The following is a 21,942-nucleotide window of genomic DNA, read 5'->3' on the forward strand; positions in this document are numbered from 1 at the left end:
GATCCCACACTGATCAGTGACCTCACCAACCCTGAGGTGCTTTAACAGCTAGTTTTCTCATGCAGTTAAATGATGGAAAAATGATTGGGTATCGTCCAGCACCTAACATTTTTCTTGAGTTTCCATTGTTTAAGGACTCAATCAGATTTCATCACAGTGAGGTTGTTGATTAGTTTCAAGGAATTTGGGAAGTCAGACCTAAATGACAGATATTATTATTATTATTATTATTATTATTATTATTATTATTATTAACAGTATTTATATACCGCTTTTCAACTAAAAGTTCACAAAGCGGTTTACAGAGAAAAATCAAATAACTAAATGGCTCGGACATAAAAACTAAATATTATCGGACATAATATCTGTTATGTATTACAGCTGCTAACTGGGCTAAATGCCCTGCAAACTGGGCAAAGAGGCACCTTTTAAGTGGTGGTTCTCACATATGTAGCAGGAGGAGAGCAACTGTCTCTATTCACCCCACATATCATCTTTTCCTATGGCTGTTTGTTGGTGTCTCTGTTGTATCTTATTGCAGATTGTGAGCACTTTGGATAGGGAACCAGTTTTTCATATGTCCAGCTTGGTGACCTCAGGCAGGCCCCAACCTACCTGGGTGTGCCCCCTCCCCTTATCATAGCAGCAGGCACAGATTGCTTTCATTCTTGGCAGGCTGGCAGCAACAACATTCAGGCTGGTAGTCATTGCCTGCCAAGTGTTGTTTTTCTTCCAGAATGTTCCACATAGCGTCACAATGCTACAAGGGCATTGTGGGCACCTTGGGGAAGCACTGGGGAGGGGGAATTTCAGTGGGCATTTTGGCACTGTAGAGGGAACATAATGGGAAGTAGCTACCAGCTAGAATACCAGTTTCTACCCACACTTAATGCCACAATAAGGGGAGGGACTCCCCCCCCCCGGTAGCAACTAGTGGTTGCTGGTTGGGCCCAATGCTCCCTGGGGGGCTAGACCAGATGTTCAGTGGGTCAGCTCATTGTTCTGAGTCCTCAACAGCTGCTCAAGGGTACCTTGTACTGAAGCTGACTCCAGATTCTTTCCCATTCTCACCCAACTAGCATAAAGGAGAGACAAGTTCATCATGCAACTTAGCAATTGCATGTGAAATCCTGTTATTCTGTGTGTCCCAAATATTTTGGCATGGGGGCAAGGGGAAGAGTTTCTGACAAATACAATTACCTATTATAATACTTGGAGGGCAGCAGAGGAGTTGGGGGGGGGGATCCAGTTGCATCTTGTTAGCAAAGTTGGCTTTGCTTGCAGAGGCAGGCTTTGAATGAAGTCCTGTGTTCCCTTAGCCTGGAATCTGGATGAACAAAGTTTATATACTTTATGATGAAATCATAGCTTGCAACAGCACATAGGCAGAAGAGTTCAAAGGCTCAGCTTCAAGGAGCCAGGCCAACATATGGAAAAGCTTTGCGGATGGAGGAAAGTGATTGCTGAAAGGGGACAAACGCTTCTTTCATTTAAAAAGATAATTCACTTTGAAATGCACAGCTAGTAGCCAGTCCCCTTAAACTCAATATAAAACAGGGCTGAGGTCTGACTAGTTTCCCCCCATATGTCCAAATCCAAACAATCTAGTTTAACTGGTTTTCAGAAAGCAGCTTTGAGGTTTAGAATCCTCAAACCACTAAATCCAGTTTGCACATTCAGGCATCTTCCAGGCTAGGTATTATCAGGTGCTAAAGCAAATCACTTCCTGTATTTGTAAAGTGAGCTGTCTATAGTCTCCACCAGGGCTAGCATCAGAGGTTGGTCAGGTTAGGCAATGGAAAAGGGCCCAGGCCCATTTGATGGTGCATCTGGCCAGGCTGACCCCTGAACAGTAGCATAGCAAGGGGGGGCCAAAATAGTAAGTAAGCCGCAGCATGCTCCGTAAGCATGTCATGCTGACATCGGAGTCATTCCTGGCAGCAACAGCAATGTGCAGGCGCTCACAAACCAAATAGCATTTCCAGCTCATTGCCATCCCTGGCCAGAATGGCTCCGACAGTGAGTGGGAAGAGCTGCTTACACAGTGTGCTGCAGTGCCTGCAGTACTTACCATTTACCCCCGACTGGCTATACTGCAGCCCATGAATCCCCAGTACCACAGGCAATGGTAGTTCCACATACACCTCGCACGGACCTTTTGCACCAGCCTGGCCCCAGGGGATGTGGCAATTGGTTGAGCAAGAAGCTGGCTCCTTGCTGGCTGGCTCAGCCGTGAAAGGATCCAACTGCTTCTTCCTCTTTAGGCATGGTCACTTCGGAGCAAAAGTGCAATCCCTCCACAGTGCCATAAGGGGAGGGGCCAGAAGGGAAGGGGCCAATTTGGCACAAAAGCAGCTGTTGGGGGGAAGGAATTGGGTTGTCTGGGGAGACGTTTCTGTTTTCCCCGCCTCCATAATGGGGCTGGGTGAGGCTGCCATTTGAAGGGGAAGATCAGGAAAGGGGGTTCAGCCTTTTCTTTTCAAGGTGTCTTTCTGCTACAAATAACACCCCCCTCCCAGCAGCTTTTACTACTGCAGAAAACATGCATGCTTGTATCTTTTCTCCAGCTGAAGTAAACACAGTTGCAAGGGCAATTGTCAGGGGAAAAGCAGCACAAATGGAAATGATTAAGAAGTTCCCCTGATCCCCACCCTCAAGCTGGTCTCCCATTTCGCACTGCCGCCGCAACAACCGTCTTGTGTAAAAGGGAAGAAAAAGTCTCCAAAGGATCATGAAATTTGCATTCAACATGTCATCTCACCCTGACTCAGCTAGTCAAATGTCAAACATGGAAATCCAAATTTCAGTCACCTGTATTGCCAGTTTTGCTGAACTCATTGGAGTTCAATGAAATTCCCTTGGCTGTGGTTCAGTGGTACAGCACATGCCTTGCACACAGAAGACCCCAGGTTTGATCCCTGACTTCTCCAGGAAGGGCAGAGAAAAGTTCCTGCTTAGAGCCCTATAAAACCACTAGTAGTGTTGGGGGGGGGATAGTACGTATTGTAGGTACTGCAACACACAATGTAAGCAACCCCTCCCACTTGTGTTGCTGTTGCTGCCCATAATGCTACAACAGCGAGTGAGAGGAGGAACTTACATTGCATGTTGTGGCACCTGCAATACTTATTGTCATCGTCCCCCCCACCACCTAGGAACACTAATGAAAATCACTGCTGGTTTGTGCTGCTGGTACTAACCTGTATAGACCAAGGGTCTGATTCAGGGTAAGGCAGTTTCCTATGATATCAAATAAACACTTAATATTTCTTGGTTCCAAACAAAAAGAAAAAGAAAAAACCTATTTCTATTTTTACCTGACATTAGCAGAGATGAAACTATAAAGTGTAGTTTCGTCTGGCAAATAGTTTCTATTTATATTTGACCGATAAAATTGGATAGAATGCTAAGTAAGCATGATTAAAAAAAAAAAATCCACCTTGTTTTGGATTTTGCTTCATTAAGTGGTCTGATTCATTTCATTGGTTCATTTCAACAATTTACATCATTTTATACCTAACTGGCTACTTAGTTTCAATTCTGATTATGTTTCCTTAATCATTTTCCATCAGATTTATTGGGCAAATTTCAATTCAGTGTAACTTAAAAAAAAATCTTCATAATTGGATCTATTTTGCAAAAATGGAAGCTCTTCATGAAGGAACGAAGCCTGAGAAATGTCACCCAAATAGGCACTGGGGTTTTCATTCTAGGGGCAATTAAAATGTGATTATTTTAAACATTTTCTGCTGGCCCTGCCTCTTTCTTGGTGCCAACTTGCATTGAACTCACTGAACATGTAGAGGTGTCCCTCAAGAAGATCCCTGAAAAATTTCAGAAAGATAAGCATTCAGAAAGATATGGAGTTGTCCATAAAAAAGACATTAAAGGTTATTATTATTTTCTTGTTTGCCCAATTCGCTTTCCTTAGGGCCCAATCCTATGCCAGGACAGTGCCAGCAGCCAGTGCACTGCCCTGGCAACTGTCATTGTACAATTGCCATAAGGTACATTGCAGGCAGGGGTAAGCCTTCTGCGTTGACATAGAGGCTAGCGCCAGTTGATGCTGGGCCTTAGTGCCAGGAAGACACCATACTATAGTGGCCAGCAGTAAGTGCTACCCACAGGCCAGCAGTGAGGCTTTTCAGGATGGGGGAGGTTGGGAGAAAGGTGGAGGGAAGGCTGAACTAGGCAGAGGGAGGGTGGAGGATCAGACCTTGGAGGGGAGCAGGGAAGGTGGCAGAGTCCCTATGCCCCCTCCTGATCCCAGCTGCCTGACACTGGCCTCCTTGGGTTTGCACCCGCTAAATAGCAGGCGCAGCTTCAAGGAGACCCATTGGAGGCAGCAGAGCTTTACCTGGAGTAAGCGAACAAATGTTTCCTTCCCCCAAGGAGATTCCAGTGGCGGCTCTGGCCCTGTGGGATTCAGCAGGGATCACTTTGGCACCACATGACCTTGTGGCACCAGCACCATAGGACTGGGCTGTTAGACAGTGGAAATGCAGAGGTGACCTTAGGAAAGGTCTCTGCAAAATTTCATAAAAGTAGACGCAGAAATTCCCAAGAAAATCAATACTAAGGAATAACTTAATATTTCCATGTATTGGAGATTTAGGGGTTGAGTCAAAGCAAACTAACCCAGGTACAGAGATGGGGCGTGGTCTGGGATGGTTGTGTTGAACCGAACTAGAAATTAAGAGGATGGATCTGAGTCCTGGGAACACACTAACAGAGGAAAGTATAAATGATCACACACGCAAGAAACAAGGAAATTTAAACATGTCAGAAACTCCTGAAATAAAACTTCACTCCAAGACAGAACTCACATTGGACAGATTAGCCCAAGAACTATATGTGCTCATGATTTCATAAACCCTTCATAAACCCATAAACCAAGAATTACGCGATTGGAAGGAGAAGCAAAAGAAGCAGCAAGTTATCATCTTTTATTCAGCTGATTGTTTAATCACATTGTCCCTTGCTTGACTTTCTCCAGGTAGAGGCAAACATAGCAAAGGGGGGGGGGTCAAACAAAGCAACCAACTTGCTTCGGAGAGAACTTGCTTCGTTTAGGGTACTATCCAAAGTAGCTCTGAAGCTGGGTGATGCTTTCCAGTGTGTGATTCTTTCTAAAGCAAATGCACACCCCTGATGCTCAGGGCTTCCACCACTCATCAATGTAGTTTTGCCTTCCATAATATCAGGAGAGACTGTAATTTCCTCCTCATCCACAGAACTGAGAGTGTCTCCCACTCTTTCCTGATGCAGCAAAAGCAGCTTTAGCGCAGCAGGCTCTGCCTCTGTGCATGTGTTAAGACGATTGACAGCTACCAGATTTACGTGTCATGGATTTCCAGGGCAAAAGAAGACCGTTGCCAACTACATGTCCTCACAGCTTTTTCATCAACACCAAGTTTAAGCTAATAGTATACCTTCTCATGTTGTGGACTTGGCTCTGCAGAGAGAGAAAGAGAGAGAGAGAGAAATCTGTATTCCAGAACACAATTCTCCAGAAGGTTTCTTCTCTTTCTTTTGATCCATAAGTACACAAGGGCATTATGTTATGTCATTACCAGGTAAGTAATTTGGATCATTGTGTCATGCACACCGCATTAGAATCCACAGAGTCATAGACCCTAATTAACCAAATGACTACAATGTGTCAAAAGGAGTTAGAGGTAATTAGCAAGCAGCATCAAGCATACATACCTGCTTTTCTTATCCAACAAAGGTCAAGAATGGCCATTGGGGCTCCGCTTGGCGTCACAGAGGGACCATGGAGGGAGAATAAAGCCTCCATCTCCTCGCTGTAGTTGTGATTCCGGGGGCGTAGGGTCAACTTAGAAGCTCTGATGGCTTCCCATTCAAAACATTCCAGAAAGGTAACTGTATGTCTCCAAACCATTTGCTCACAGTATAAGACATAACCTGTTCTTCAGCCATTTAAAAATATTAACAAGCTTTTGTCAAATTGCAAGCTCTGACCAGGCATTGCCTTAGGACAAATCCGTAGTGACAGAATATTCACAATTAGACACAAAATCTACAGTGGTATTCTTGGTTGGGATTTGAAGGATTAAAAACAAAAAATCACCCTTCCATTCCCTCCTCCTTTCCAAAACTAGGTCCTAGTTGAGACTAACTGCCTGTCTTCAAGGGTGTTACTTTGACATGCTCTGAGCAATACAAAACAAGAGAATTTGGAAGCTGGCTATTTTTAAACGTAATTAGCCCTCAAGAAATAGCCAATGGTAACGAGCAGCAAATGTTGACAGCCTGGTAGTATGCAATATATTGGTTTTCACTGCTGCAGCTAAAGCCTGGTCGTATGTTAGACACCAGGGCAGCATCAGGATCCCTCCACAATAATCCCTTATCCTTCCTCATAGTTGGCATTAATATGGCCCATTGGCTTTCCCAGCTTTTGTGGGCCTGATGTGGCCATAAGTTGCCATGCAAAGAAGCTGAAAAGACTCTGCTCCCAGGGCCAGCTGTGAGGTTGAGGTCCCTTGGCAATGCGGTGGTGGCCCCTTCCTGTTTGGTGGAACCTTCTCCCTTAACTTTGGTGTGCACACAGTTTTGTTAGATTCTTGGTGGAGCAGCAGTAGCAGCAGCAACATTCTAGCTGGTGGCTGCCATCACCCATGTTCCCCCCCCCCACAAAAAAAAATTCACACAGAGTATCCACTATTATGCTAAGGGGAGGGCCCACCAGGGCACCAGACCCTCAAGAGCAACCCAGGGTTGGCTTGTGCTGCAGCAGACTCTGCCTGCTCCCCCACTGAGTCTTGCAAAGCACAGCTGTGCCACAATATGACCATAAATATCTGTTGGCACTTGGAAGGTCTGCAGAGGCATGCATAACTGCGACTGGTGCTTGTAGCAAATGAGTCAGATGACCTGGTTGCAATGAGCATGATGCAGTTTTGGGAAAAGAAAAAATCACTTGACCATGGGCAGAAAAGCCACGTGAGTTGGCTGGAGGCCAAGCTGCATCTTCCTTCAACAGACCTGAAAAATAATAGCCGTTTATTTATTTATGAATTACCTCTTCACTAAAAAATGTCTGGACTGATATTCAGTACATACAAGTACCAAGAATACAGAGGCCCCAAAAGGGCAAATCCTCTGCTTAGAGTAGCTGCCTTCTGTGCTTCCCATAGACTGAGCAATAACTTTCACGTGTTCCTTTCATGTGGTTCTCTTCAATTTAAGTCCTCCATCAATGGATTCTGTCTTCTCCCTTCTTCCCTTAGGACCAGATGGGAGAGACTTTGGAGAGTCCTGTTCAGTCACTCCATGTAAACAATCTTGAGTGAGACGAATCAACGGCCTGATGTAGTAGAAGACAGCATCATATTTTCAAGTACATTCATCTGGATTCATCCCCATGAATCACAACTACAGCGGGGGAGAGGGAGGCTTTAACCCCTCCCCAAAGGTCCCTCTGTAGATCAGACTCACTGTGACTGCCAAGGGGAACACAGCCCCAATGCCACCTTGATCAACTTAGAGGGAAGGTAGAATATAAAGTTAATACAGGAGAAGTGATATGTACATATGTACATATGTAATCGGCATATAGTTTTTTTTAGTGATTTCATGCTTTGTCTACATGGTAGTGGGGCATGACAGCTGGACCTCCCCATCACCCCCCCCCATCACCCAAACGCCTCAATGTGCAGTGACACCACACAGTTTTCCTCTCTGCTTTTCTGCAATCCGAGGCCTTCTAAAGATCCATGGAAGATTTATTGTCTCAATTGTACAATTCACAGCAATTGAACAATAAACTCTTTAATGGGGCCCAGCTTGCGTGTGATAATACCCTTCGTGTGCAAGCTCATGTTTCACATCCTCTTGACTCTGGAGTCATAATTTTTTAATCACCTTCTCCACTTCCTGTTGACTTGCTTGTTATTGCTCAAGGATCAATTCAGGAAGCTTATTATGACAGGTATAACAAGTTCCTGGGCTTTGAGCGACCTGCAGGTAACAGCAGAACTTCAGCAGGTAATTATTATAATGAATACTACCTGTCACAGACTTTGGCAGTAGCAGAACCATCTGGATGTAAAACCGAAGAGGACAAAATAAAACAAAACAGAAATGAACAACGTCTTCTATTCCCTGTTAGCTAGTAGTTCAAGGGCGCAATCCTAACCAACTTTCCAGCACTGGCCTAGCTGCAATGCAGCCCCAAGGTAAGGTAACAAACATGCCCTTACCTTGAGGAAGCCCCCTTGACTGCAGGATTCAGTGCATGCCACATTGGCACAGCTATGTCAGTGCTGGAAAGTTGGTTAGGATTGTGCCCCAAATGCACTTAGAATGTAATTCACTTAGAATGAATTCCAAGTGCACTTAGAATTCAATAGGACTTACTCTCTGGTAAGTGTGAATAGAATGTAATCCTATTCACACTTACCAGAGAGTAAGTCCTATTGAATTCAGTGGGCTTACTACCGAGTAGACATGCATACAATTGTGTTTATTGCTGACATAATTATATAGCCGTAACAGATACATTGAGTTCTCCTTCCCTACATGTGTTTTACCTGCAATCATCATTACGGTCACCCATCAGGCATACAGAAATGTGCAATCATAATGGAGCCTCTTACTAACGGGAAGCCCCACCATATGATATTACCGTATTTGTAGAGAATTCATGTCACCCTGCCGATGTGATGGAGCAGAACCAGCATAGTATGAGGCATGCAGATTTTAATACCTTCATTTTAAAAGAGGCTTGTTGAGGCAGAAAATAGGGCCCAGCTGCCCTTAATGACTTTGGTAAACTGTGATGAAAGAGAAAGGAGTAGGTCTGAGTCAGTATCACCTTGGATGCTGTTACATCATACAAAGTTATGCTCTGTTTCATCATGCTGTGTACTCCCATTGCTCTGGAGGATGCGATTCATCTCTGAGCCTGCGCCACCAATATGTAAACAAGGGATCACACTCAGCAGGGATTCTGGCAAGAGATAAAATGTTCAAGTATGCATTCAGAAAGATACCGGTTTCTGTAGAGCAAATTACTTTGGGGTGTCATTCAAATGGGAGCAGAAATGTTAGCCAATCCTGTTCTAATCGATTAGCTGTTTCCACATGGATAGTGGTGCTGGGCTTAGCTCTCAGCACCATCTTGAGGACAACACTCGTGCTGGTTCCACTGCACAACTTTTTCAAAATGGATGGATGCAGAACTGAAATTATTCCCAAAACAAAAGGAGTCACTGTTTTTAGGGTCTGTTTCCTTGTACCAAGAAAGTCCTGGAGGCATGTCTTGTTTTTGCCTGCAGTCCTAAACACACTGTCCTGGAATCAAGCCTCATTGAACAGAATGGGCCTTGCTTGTGAGTAAACAAGCATAAGATTCCACTGTTTGTCATATTCGCTTATAAATGTCAAAGGCAAGCACACACCTTAAACACTGCTTTGAGTAGCAGGCTGGGGGTGGTGACAAAGTTGCATTGGGCATCCTGCACCCTGTGCCTGGTCACCACTCCTCCCAGCCTGCCCTGCCACTCCACCAATCCACTACTCCATCCACATCTTGCCACCTGTCCTTGGGGAGTGAATGATAAGAGGATGAGAGCATGCTTACTTTCTGCTCTTCCAGTGCTTTGCCAAAGATCCCAGAGGCATCTCCTGTGCATTGCTCTCACCATCCGGTATGGCTCCGATGGCGAGGCTCTGATGGCTGACTACATGGTGCATTGCAGCACCGCCAATACTTACCATTGTGACTCCCCTCTAGCCACGCTACTGCCCCCACCTCTTCTCCTAAACTGGCCAGGTGAGGAGCATGCTGTGTCAGATGCCAGTGCGGTTTGTACCAGATCTTATAAATGTATGCACAGAACACAGGAAAGAGGCTAGTACATCACAGGCATAGGAACCCCATTCGTCCATTTAATTCAATATTGCCTTACATTGACTGGTAGCAGCCCTTATGTCAGATGAAGTGTTCCCCTGCCCTACCTGCAGGTGTCAGAGACTGAACCTTGAAACTTCTTCATGCTAAACAGGTGCTCTAGCATTGAGCTGCTACATGGTCACATTGCCATAAACAGACAGTACCACCAATCTTCCAAGTAGCAACAGCCCCCTCCCCACAAAAAATCCTCCACTTGGACCTCTCCTAAGGCTCCAGTCCCACTCCTGAAACTGTGTCCTTCAGGCTCTATCCAAGTCAATGTAGGGGTTGCTGGTTTCTAGCTGCCGCCAACCATCCAAGTCCATTCAAAGCAAGTACCTTCAAACAAACAGGTTGTACATGAGAGAAAATCATTGTGTACCTAAAGAGGGTGCTTACAACAATACTTCTACGGGTGTGCATTAGGCTTACCATTGTTTTGCTTTGAAAATACCATATGCTGATCCCAGAGCTGATAGAAGGAAAGAGTGCCTTGCCCAGTTATTGGTGCTTAGTGTTTGTATAGCACTTTCCGAGTATGCAAAACACTTCACAGCTATTATCTTGGCTGAGTCCTTAAATGAATCCTATAGGTAAATAACTATTGCTCTCCCCATATTGCAGCTCAGACTGAGAGGCATCTGCATGCTTAAGACCAACTAGTGAATTCATGATACAGGTAAGGTGTGAACCAGGGAAGTCCTGCTTTGTAGTTCAGCCACTACACCAAGCACTCTCATATCAGCAATGCTAATGTGTTAGGGGCAAGAGGCAGCATTCAGTCTTTGTTCAGGTTTCCCCTTCAGTAGGAATGTCAGGAGTCAGCCAGGTTGGTCAATGACCAAAGGGCCTATACCCATCAGGTCAGGTTGACCCTTGTACCCTCAACACTGGTATTCGTGGCAGAGCCCAATATGCCACTGGGGGACTGGTGTGGGTGCCATGGGGGGCCAGTGCAGGGCATCCAGCAACCTGACACCAAAACTGACACCTTCCCATCACTTAAAACAGGGGCACCCAAACCCCAGCCCGGGGGCCACTTGCGGCCCCAGGGGGCTCCCAATCTGGCCCGTGGGGAGCCCCCAGTCTCCAATGAGCCTCTGGTCCTCCAAAGACTTGCTGGAGCTTGTGCTGGCCCGAAGCAACCGCTCTCAGCATGAGGACGACTGTTTGACCTCTCACCTAAGTTGTGGGATGAGGGCTCCCTCCACTACTTACTTTTCCACATCTGTGATGCAGTTTTGTGCAAGGCCTTTTATAGGCCTTGAGCTACTGCAAGACCTTCATTCATTCATATAAGTTCCATCTTTAATATATTCATTTATGTAAATTTATTCAAATTTTAAATGTAAATTAATTCTTTTTTCCCCGGCTCCCGACACAGTGTCAGAGAGATGATGTGGCTCTCCTGCCAAAATGTTTGGACACCCCTGCCTTAAAAGATCAGCACAATGTCAGCATTTCAGCCATAACTATGAAGACCTGCTCCTGGATGAACCTACTGAGATGGCCATCAGAGGACCTTCTCAGAGTGTTTTTTGCAAAAAGAGTGGCTTCTGGAGAAAGTGCCCTTTTCTGAGATCACACCCTGACTGTGGAACATCTACCAGCACCTACATTACTGTCTTTTAGGCACCAGGCAAAGTTTATTGAAGCCTTTTATACTTGATTTAGCAGTCTAATGTCACTTATCTTTGCATTTGTTTTCTTTTATGACATCTGTCCAGCTTGGCCCATCGTTAGTTTTCTGGCTGCTGAATGAGTGAATTGCTCATTTCTATCCCAATGAGTCAAACAAGTTTTGCTGGTTTTGGAAGCACTCCTAGATGCAGTGGTGTAGCTAGAGGGGGTGCAAAGCACTATGTTTTGCCTCACCACAGTGCACAAGGGGCTCTTCCCTCTCCTCTTTGGAGCCATTCTGGGCAGTGGGAGCAAAACAAAGGCATACGCCTGGCTCAGAAGGGGAGAGGGAGGGGCCGCTTGTACACTGCAATGAGGCTCCCTGCAAAATTTGGTGTTTTGCACCCCCTCTAGTTACACCACTGCCTAGAGCATCAATGTTCAAGTTACAGAAAACTACAGTTCTACCATGTCACCTCCACACTCCTGAAGATCTGATCCCTGCGCACAATCATTTTCATTGGCAGAGTGGCAGAATCCAGTGATGCTCAGCGGTAGCTCGAAGTGGGTAATAAAAATCTGCCAAGAGTAGTGTATGAAAGAGAGAAGGAAGGGGAGTGGTGGAAAAAATAGTGGCTGAATCTCACTACAAGAATCTGAACAGAATATCTCTCTCTCCACTGAGGAGGAAAATGACTTGCTTGGCATTTATATCCTCTAAAGGGCCAATTAAGGAATCATGTTCAGTATAGCTGTCAACTGCCCAGAAGGAATGGCCTATCTGTCAAATAATAGGTCCAAGTGGGTGTCCTAGCAGGCAGAATTACAGCTTACTAGAGAATGTAGGGCCTATAAAGGGAGTCTGCTGCATGCTCCAGAGGGCAGTCACCTTCCCCTTTCCATTCCTGGGTGAAAAAATCTCTGGGCCATTTCAGCTCAATCCTAACCAATTTGCCAGCACCGATGCTGAGATAAAGGAACAAAAGTTTCCTTATTCTGAGGAGGTCTCTATGACTGCCCCCCCAAATGCTCTGTGTGCCCCTTTGGCACAGCTGCATCAGTAACATTGGTTAGGACTGGGTCACGTAAGTGCTAACTACAAATCATAAAGTACTTGTTCTGTGTTACCAGTGAATATTCTGTTTTGCACTCTCTGCTGTGAGATATACTAAGTCTCAGTGAGGGAGAGACTTAGTGAGACTTAGGGCACAATCCTAACCAGGTCTACTCAGACGTAAGTCCTATTTTCTTCAATGGGGCCTTAGGCTGCCTTAGGCTGCCTTAGTGAGATTAGTGGGATATACCAAGGTAGCCTTATAGCATCACCCTTCTGAATACATTTTGTGTATTTGTTGGTTTATTCATTCAGTTCTTACAAACTGCTCTAAATACTTCCAGGGTGGCTCACAATTAGAAAAATGTGCCACTAAAAATGTGAAATAAAACAGCAATTTAAGAAGTTACAGATAAACCTAGCAGCAGTAAAATTACAGTGTTGTGTGTTTCGAATGGTTGATTATGCCACAATCCCACTGACACCTAGTACTGCCTGAATGAGCATTCCAGCTGTCACAAAATGTGACATTGTGGCGTGCATGGGCTGGCTACCACCACAAGTGGCAAGTGCATGGCTCTGCATGCCAGCAGACACCAGATGCCTGCAGGGCCAGGTAAGCCCATCTATGGGATGGGAGGGAGGCAGGGGAGAACGGAACAGAGCAGGGATGGGTGGAACGGGGCAGGGAGGAGGGTGGATAGGGACTGGAGATAGGTTCAGTGACAGTGGCATCCACTGAATTCAAACCCCTTTCCCAGGCTCCATCCTTCTTCACTGGTCCATTTGGACCTGCGCCAGCAATACCACTGGCTCAGGTCCGAGTAAACACACTGGACAGGTGGCAAAGCAAGGCAAGGAACCCTGGAGCGCTCCAAGTGGGCAACTTGCTCTGACAAGCATCAGAGGTGACTTGAGGCCTTCAGTCCTTTCAGGTTCTGCTTCCCTGTCTGGAGAGTGGAGGGATTTAAAGTGGCAGCCTTCCAGTCCTCACAACAACAACCCTGTGAGGTAGGTGAGGCTAAGAGAAAGTGACTGGCCCAAGGTCACCCAGGGAGCTTCGTGGCTGAGAGGGGATTCAAACCTGGATCTTCCAGGTCTAAGTCCGCCTCCCAAACCACTACACCACCCTGCCTCTCTTATATTCCTCCTCCCCTCCATCACATGCCTCTGGCCTGTTGCCAGCACTGGTGCACTTTTCTTAGCACAGAAGCACCCAGTTCTTCAAGGGGCCCCAGTTCAGCAGCGCTGCCTCTAGTGGCTCCAGGTCTGGGACCTTTGGTTCTAGAGTCTCTCAGTTTGGGAGTTGAGGGTCCAGCCTGGTGTTAGGGCCAGGGGGCTGGGTCAACTGCTCCATTAGAGTTGGACCGGGTGCTGTTGCTCAGGGCTGGGGTCATGACACTAGATACTATTTGCAACTGAGCCAGAAAAAAAGTAACAAATCCACTTTTTGATGTCCACAGTGTCTCATTAATGTGATTTTCTGGATGAAGTCAAAATCAGACTGCATTTGACCAACTCTTATCCTATCCCCCTTTCCTGCAGCCTCCCTGTCCTCTTTCTCTGCTCAGATTAGCAAAATTGCTAGCACAGGTTCAAGGAGACCCACTACAGAGCAGGCTTACAGAGGTGTAAGGGAATTTAAATCCCTTTTTGCCTCTGAAGCCTCCCAATCTGCCCCCCCCCCCGCGCACTGGATACAGTGCGCCTGTTTTTTGCATGTCTGCATCAGTGAACTAGAAAGGATAGAATTGGGCTCTCTGTTGAGCTGAAGTAGGGGGATCCAAGTTATATTATCAATCAAAGAGTGCATCTAGGATGACCCCTTTTAAATCAATACAATTTTTGTGACATGCACACTTTTCTCTTGGGGTTGTATATCCTCAAGACAAGCAGTAAATCAGATGACTGTGTTACTGATTTACTGAACAGAAATGCAAATCTCCCTGTTGACAAACAGTGTTCCTGTTAGGAAACTATCCTTGGAACTTCAGGAATGAAGAACAGTGAGCTCCACAACAGGCTGAACCTTACAGGTAAGGTTTAATTGCTGTAGTGCATTTTCAGCATTGTAGAAGTTTCATCACTCCAGTGATGAAAATCCTTCATTGATATGAAAATATCAGCATAGGAAGGACTCTCACCTCTGTCTCCTCATGACTCACACACCCCAGACATGCAGAGGAGCCCACATGACATGAGTAAAGTGTCTGACATGAGTAGAGATGGATGCAAGACATCTGACAGTACATTACAGGAATGACTTCTGGTCATTCTCCATACTTTCTTGGAGGTTGACAAGTCAAAAGGGGCACCTCCTTTGGAGCTGCTGTCTTTGGTCGCAACTCATCACTGCAGGACAGCCTGGGGAAACGTCCACCCCCACCCTGGAAGTGGCCACCCATATGGCCAGATACTACAGTCTACTGGGAAGATATCTCAGTGTGGTCCATACTGCTATTGTAAATTAGTTTCATTCAAAATGGTTTCTAATTTGCATTCAAATTTCTAATCCCAGCATGCTGATGTGTTAATTTAAACATTGGGGGGGGGGGGGGACAAACCAAACACAATGATGCTCTTAGAGTGTTTCTATGCATAATATTTATTTTTCACATTTTTATACCATCCTTCCTCCCAGGGTTGTGTGCATGGTTCCTTCCTCCTCCTTACGGAAATCTTGTAAGGTAGGCAAGATTGAGAGACAGTGACGTGCCTAAGATCACCCAGGAAGTTTCATGGCTGAGTGTGTATGATAGAAGTATGTACAGGTGGAGCCCGTTTATTTGCGAAATTTATATCCGCAGATGGGGCTCAACGTGGGTCCCCCAGACCCATGTTTTGCCAGACTAGTGCATAGTATTGCTTCTGAGCACACCTTAGAAGTCAGGCTCTTTTCTTTTTGGAGGTTGAAGCATATTGTCAAATCAGTTCAATAGTCTCACCCTACTGTCTTACATTATTAAATGAGAAGAAGGGGAAATAAGCAGGTCTTGTTCCCCTTCCATAATATGAGGAGACAGAGAGAGGGCCTGTTGTTGTCAATGTGTTATGAATGTGTAAGACAGAGCGCAGTAGGACATATGCAGAAGAGGGCGAAGCCTTTGCAAGCACAAACAGGCACCTCAACAGTTAATCCCGGATATCAGAAAAGCCAGGATGAGTCACTCCTTTTCAGCCAATGCCAGCCTCTCCCCTCTGTCCCCATCTGAATATATATTTGGCTCAATGGGTGGGGGTGATACCATCTCCTAGCTGCTAATCAGCTCAAGGCCTGTTTTACAGGCATAGAGAGATAAAAGAGCACTTTATCACTTTACCAGCTGGCTGGCTTTGAAGGTAGGTGTCCTCTTAATATAGGATCAGAGGCCAGAACTAGGAATAAAGGAGTAGGAGGGCTGCTGTCAAAAATGCTAACTCTGCATGGAGTCCATCCTTCTCTCTCCCATAAATTGTGAATCCAGATGTTCACATAGGGGGCCTTCAGAAAAAGGAACATTTCTTCTATCATCATTGCAGCTATAGGGTCTGTTTGAGTGATCTGCTGCTCTGCCCCAAGATAAGACAGCAACTTCTGTATCACTGGCTCACTCACATTCCTCTCTCCCCTCCTTCCTAAGTTTGTCTGCTACCTGGATCCTCATCACTCTCCACATTCACTGCAGCTTGTATAGTGCCTGGGGTAGCATTGGTTCATTGGAATCCAAACACCAGTGATCCAGTGCCACTTCTGGCCCAGTGGCCCACTGCCACTCCTGGTTCATTCAGGTAGGCTGACTAAGCCATCATGCTGCTAATGCATCAGCAACAGACTGACCCCTGACACACGGTTTCATTTAAGGTCTGAAGAAGTGGCGTTTTCCCCAGCAATATGCTGTGAATATACCACACAGTTATAAAACTAGTAATTGTGGATTTCCAAGCTGAGTGAGAACTTGCACCTGGGGTTCTCAGGTGCCTTCACATATGGAAAGATCAAAACTGACTGAGTGCAGAAGGAATACGGAACGATTGAAGAATGCCCTAATTCTGCATTATAGTCATTAGGTACATTCCCTGCCTTTGGGCACTCCTCCCCCCCCCCAAAACAGCTAAATGTGGCTTTGTTGTATGCAGAAAGGGAGGATAGCAAGAGACAGATTTTGCAGACCTCTGCGCTGTATGTCACTTGTACAAGTCTTCCAGGAAACAACCTTGGCAGAAAAGACAATGGAAACCTGAGATTGCAAGTTCCCTCTCGAGCCACCGTGTATGCTCTGTGGAAATGATGGGAAGATTAATTAACAGGACAAGTGTTCTTGTACGTCAGCACTGACACAACAGGGGATTCTCTTTGATTCCTGCAAATATAATCCGCCCAAGGGGGTTGGACACAAATGCATTGTCGGTAGCAATTTTGTGCACATGAGTTGGGTTAGAGACTGCTAAAGGGTCCAGATGGCAGCTCACTCACTCAAAATCTCCAAGGTAAGGGAAAAGTCTTGGACCATCTGTTTATTGAACAGATTTCAACATGATGTAGGGCCTCCCAGACCCCCTTAAGTCAAGAAATTGTTTAAATTTCCCGTAATAATAACTAAGGGGCTACTTCTGCTGTCATGTTTTTCACACATGCATCCTAAGACTCATGTCAAAGTCTATGCGCATGTCATTTAAGAAAGGTTAAGTGGATTAAGAAGGGCTAATATACTAGAAGGTGACATTTTCTTTTAGCCTGATCACTTTTGCCTCTTGTGGAGCTGTTAAAGCACAGGAGCTGAGCTATAATGGGAGTGCATGCCTGAGAGGGAAATTAGATGGCCACACTGTGCCCTGACTCAAAGTGGTCCACATATGAAACCAGTTGCCAGCCTTGGCTGCATCTGGCACATCTTGCCAGTTTAACAGACACTTGCAAATCCTTTTTTAACTGAGGTCACTCTTGAGGCGCATGAGGGAGAGCAATAACAATGGAAATGGCACCAGGGAGAAACTAAGAGCCAATTTGGGCTGTTTTGTGAATGTGGGATGAGTGCATTCATGTAGCGTTTGGCACACAATGAAGCAATCAGGGCAAAGCAATTCATTTCCCATTCACCCTTCCTTTGATTTTCCTCCCTCTTTATACAACCTGCCAAAAGCAGGGATGCCAATGGGATGCTTGCATCTCTGCCCTTTATTGGGCATGCATAGCTCTTAACCCACTCTGTTGCATACAGCCCAAAAGTCATGCATATTGAGGACTGCCAAGTATGTTGATGCTTCCTCTGCCCCACATTCTCCGGTTTCAGCAATAAGAAAAAAGGGGGTTTGATCAGAGCCCCAGAGAACTGCAGTCCATGACTGCTGGGCTGCATTTCGGTTTGCTGGGTCATATGTTGTGCAGTTTAGATGAAGGTACCAAAACTACATGTGGTCTACCACTCATCAAAAACATCAGGAGAATGAGCACCCAAACTGCTAATGTATCATTCTGTATATAAAATGCAAGCCAAATGCAACAGCAGAACATTCTGTTTTGAAGTTCAGAGTTACTTTCAAACTAGAATTTTCTTTTTACAGTCTTGTCATATGTTTTCATCTGAAAAACATAAAATGGATTTACAAGCATGATTCATGCATGTCTCTGACAAACAAGAAAAGTCTGCATTTCACTGTTCCAGGCATCTGTTTCAGGAGATGAGTTCCTTCATGCTCACTTCTAATGAGATCATCTTCAAGAAGTTAATGGAAGTTCAAATGTGTGATCCATTGTACATTGGTACGTATGAGGCTGACCTTACGTCACCTTTTAGCTAGTAAGATGAATATCTATCAACATCTTCTCCTTGGCGCATTTCCCTGTTCTGGGCATTTGCAGGACTAGCACACAGACACACAAATATGTCAACAGCTTCAGATATACATTTAAATTCAAGGAGTTTTGCACTTGTGAAATTGTTTGCTCTTGACTAAGTAGCCAAGAGATATGTGACAACATCTGCTAAATTTAGAACCGATCTAGGTTATGGGATGGCTAGGATATGTGGAACGCTAACATTATGGATAGAAAATTAATTTTAGGCAATATGTAATGGAATGGTTGGACTATGCCAGTATATTTGGGTATGAACTCCATGGTAGGGCCCGTCTTTTGCCCTTGGCAAGTCAGACCAAAGCAAGTTGACATACTAAAACAGAAGCTACCCAGAAAGCATTTAAGGGCGCAATCCTAACCCCTTATATCAGTGCTTTCCAGCACTGACATAAGAGCAGTGCAGCTATGAGGTAAGGGAACAAACATTCCCTTAGTTTGAGGAGGCCTCTCTGAGTGACACCCAACTGCAGGATGCAGCACATGTCCCACTGGCGCCGCTATGCCAGTGCTGGAAAGCAATGACATAAGGGGTTAGGATTGCGCCCTAAAGCTCACAATGATTTATTACAGGCTTGTAAGTAGAGCAAGATGAAGGCCTTGAGGGCCCATGAGCAAGAGACCATGAGTGCACTTCCCCACATTTTTCCTGTGATCTCCCAATCTTTCCAACAATCTCTTCCCTGCTCTCCCCCCCCCCCCCCGCCAGCAGCTCCCTAGGTAAGATATTGTACTAGAGACTATTACCTTCCTGGCTGTAGTCTCAGAAGCCCTGATGGAAAATATCTCATCAGACAAGGCTTCAAGAAAAACAGGCTCACCTTTTGGATTCCAAGAAAACACAACTGCCTCTCCTTTCACTGTGCTCTCCAGCCTAGCAGGATTGTATAGCTTGCCTGCTTTTGAGTCACAAGAATCTTTCAAGTATCCGTGGTGGAGCATTACATGGCTTTTATCAGCTGTCATTATGAAATGGTTCTTTTTGATACTGTAGTGTTGCTGGATGTGGCTCCCACGTTCTTGGCACACGGCATTCATTGTAGTGTTGTCCCTAGCAACTAAGCTGCAGTGAAGTGCTTTGTTTGGTAACTACAACTGAATCTGAAAATTAAGGTTATTAATTCCATCAGGAAGAACACAGCCTAATTTGCACAGGGCATGAATGGTTTCCCTGTAAACCTCTGCAGACATCTCATGTGGTGAGCCATATAACCTGTAAATGCTCTCCACCCACCATAACAACAGGGACTAAGAATTGATCAAGAAAATTGGGTTCTATGAGATCATAAGAGCCAGAACATCTGAATAAGTAGCTTGGAAGTCAAGAAATCTAAGGCTGCAATTGGATACATGCTCACCTGGGAAAACATCTCACTCAACTCAATGGCATTTGCTTCTGAGTAGACATCCATTATGATTGCCTCTATAAGACCTAGCAGCAAGAACATGTTGACCTGGCTCTTTTATCCTAGGAAGTTCATAAATTGATTCAGTAACATTGCCAGTAAGGCAAGACATTATTTCTAGCCACTTGAAAATATTCAAGCCAGTTGGCTTGCTCAGGCTGTTCAGTGTCTTCCTGCAAAACTGTTCCTAAAACTTCAGGATAGCTACAAAATGGGCCACCAGTTGAAACAAAGTTGCCTTCTAAATTGTCCTGAAAAGCTATCTCCCCACATGTTGAGATTGAATATTTACTGAAATAACCCATTTTCTATATCAGCGTTTGACATCCAACAATGTTTTATATTTTGCATGACCAGATTCTGGAGCAAAGATTTATATTGTATTGGCAACCTTCAGTCTCGAAAGACTATGGTATCGCGCTCTGAAAGGTGGTTCTGGCACAGCGTATAGTGTGGCTGAAAAGGCCAATCCGGGAGTGACAATCCCTTCCACACCGGGAGCAAGTGCAGTCTGTCCCTGGTCTGTCTCCCTGGCTATGGGCCTTCCTTCTTTGCCTCTTAGCCTCAGACTGTTGGCAAAGTGTCTCTTCAAACTGGGAAAGGCCATGCTGCACAGCCTGCCTCCAAGCAGGCTGCTCAGAGGCCAGGGTTTCCCACTTGTTGAGGTCCATTCCTAAGGCCTTCAGATCCCTCTTGCAGATGTCCTTGTATCGCAGCTGTGGTCTACCTGTAGGGTGCTTTCCTTGCACGAGTTCTCCATAGAGGAGATCCTTTGGGATCCGCCCATCATCCATTCTCACAACATGACCGCAACATTGAGTGCCATGAGTGCCTGCCTTTGCTGGAGGAGCTTGACAGTGAACCAACCCTAGAAGAACTTCACGTGGAGCAAAGATTTATCATTTGGTTATTTCACATTGTGATATAGGCTGATGGTACTGTACCTAGGAACTTAAGAACCTTCATATACTTTACGAATAAATGATTGATAGGTGATGACACAACAGTATTTAATAAGAGGGGTTAAATAATAACCAATCCACAGACATATATCAGTGAAATAAATCCAAAAAAAACTAACTACAGTCTCTCCCACCTTTAACCCGTCTACTGATTACTGACTAATAGACAAACTGAATAGGTAATAGGTTCTTATACCAAGGATAAAGGAAAGCAAATGATTCAGAAGAGTAACTGTCAGTCAGCTGCGGTTATGAGGGGTGTAAAAAAGGAAAACAACAACAAATGTTCTAAAGCCCAGTCAAAGCCACAATGGGGTCTGAAGCATGTGAAGTTCCGCAACCCCCCTCTGTCTTGCGTGCACATGCAGGGGCTAAGCCCAGTCCCTACCCCGCTCCTTCTCCACCCAGCCCCTCTTCAGAACTGGCCAGATGGAGAGTGGAAGTGGGAATGGAAGAGGTTCCTCTTTTGTTCCCAAGATCCTCAGTGCATAGCCTGATTATAGCACCGGATAGCAATCTTCATGCGATGGGTCATACATAATACATAAATAAGTCATAATGGTATGTGTAGATTTTCAGTGTGGAAATTCAACATACTAAGGCTGTAATCCCATAAATACTTTTCTGGGAGTAAGCTCCATTGAACACAATGCAAACTACTTCAATGTAGACATGCATAGGCTTGCGCTGCTACAAATAGATCGAAAGGGCAAGAGAAGCCACATATATCAAGGTAAATATTTGGCTCACAATTATATCTATTGCTATTAATACAGCGGTTCCCAAACTTTTTAGCACTGAGACCCACTTTTTAAAATGACACTCTATCAGAACCCACCTAGCTTCACAACACTAAAACAAAATTTCACCTCACCAGCTGTTCAAGTCTCTGTTTTAGGGCCCAGTCCTATCCAACTTTCTAGCTCTGGTGTAGCCACAATGCACCCCGTGGTAAGGGAACACATGTTCCCATACCTTGAGAAAGCCCAGGTGACTATCCCTCCACCACAGGATGCAGCACACACCCCACTGGCACAACTGCACCAGCACTGGAAATTTGGATAGGATTGGGCCCTTAATCCTTTCCACTATGGTGTGGGTGGGTGCCTTCTGGAGTGTTTGTTGAGCTCCACATTCATGGGATT

At 45.3% G+C, this 21,942-nt stretch overlaps 1 long non-coding RNA gene across 2 annotated transcripts; it reads right to left on the bottom strand.

Moving 5' to 3' along the window:
* Positions 1-4,971: 4,971 nt before the first annotated feature.
* On the bottom strand, positions 4,972-19,334 carry LOC136645918 (uncharacterized). 2 transcript variants are annotated; one of them, XR_010794174.1, is made up of 3 exons: positions 19,251-19,334; positions 8,735-8,977; positions 4,972-5,455 (listed from the first exon to the last, which is right to left on the bottom strand). It is a non-coding gene; the product is annotated as an uncharacterized lncRNA (long non-coding RNA). The 2 variants fall into 2 exon arrangements; XR_010794175.1 differs by having other exon boundaries at positions 8,654-8,977.
* Positions 19,335-21,942: the final 2,608 nt, after the last annotated feature.

Source organism: Tiliqua scincoides, chromosome 3 (genome assembly GCF_035046505.1).
Source record: "Tiliqua scincoides isolate rTilSci1 chromosome 3, rTilSci1.hap2, whole genome shotgun sequence".
NCBI lineage: Eukaryota > Metazoa > Chordata > Lepidosauria > Squamata > Scincidae > Tiliqua > Tiliqua scincoides.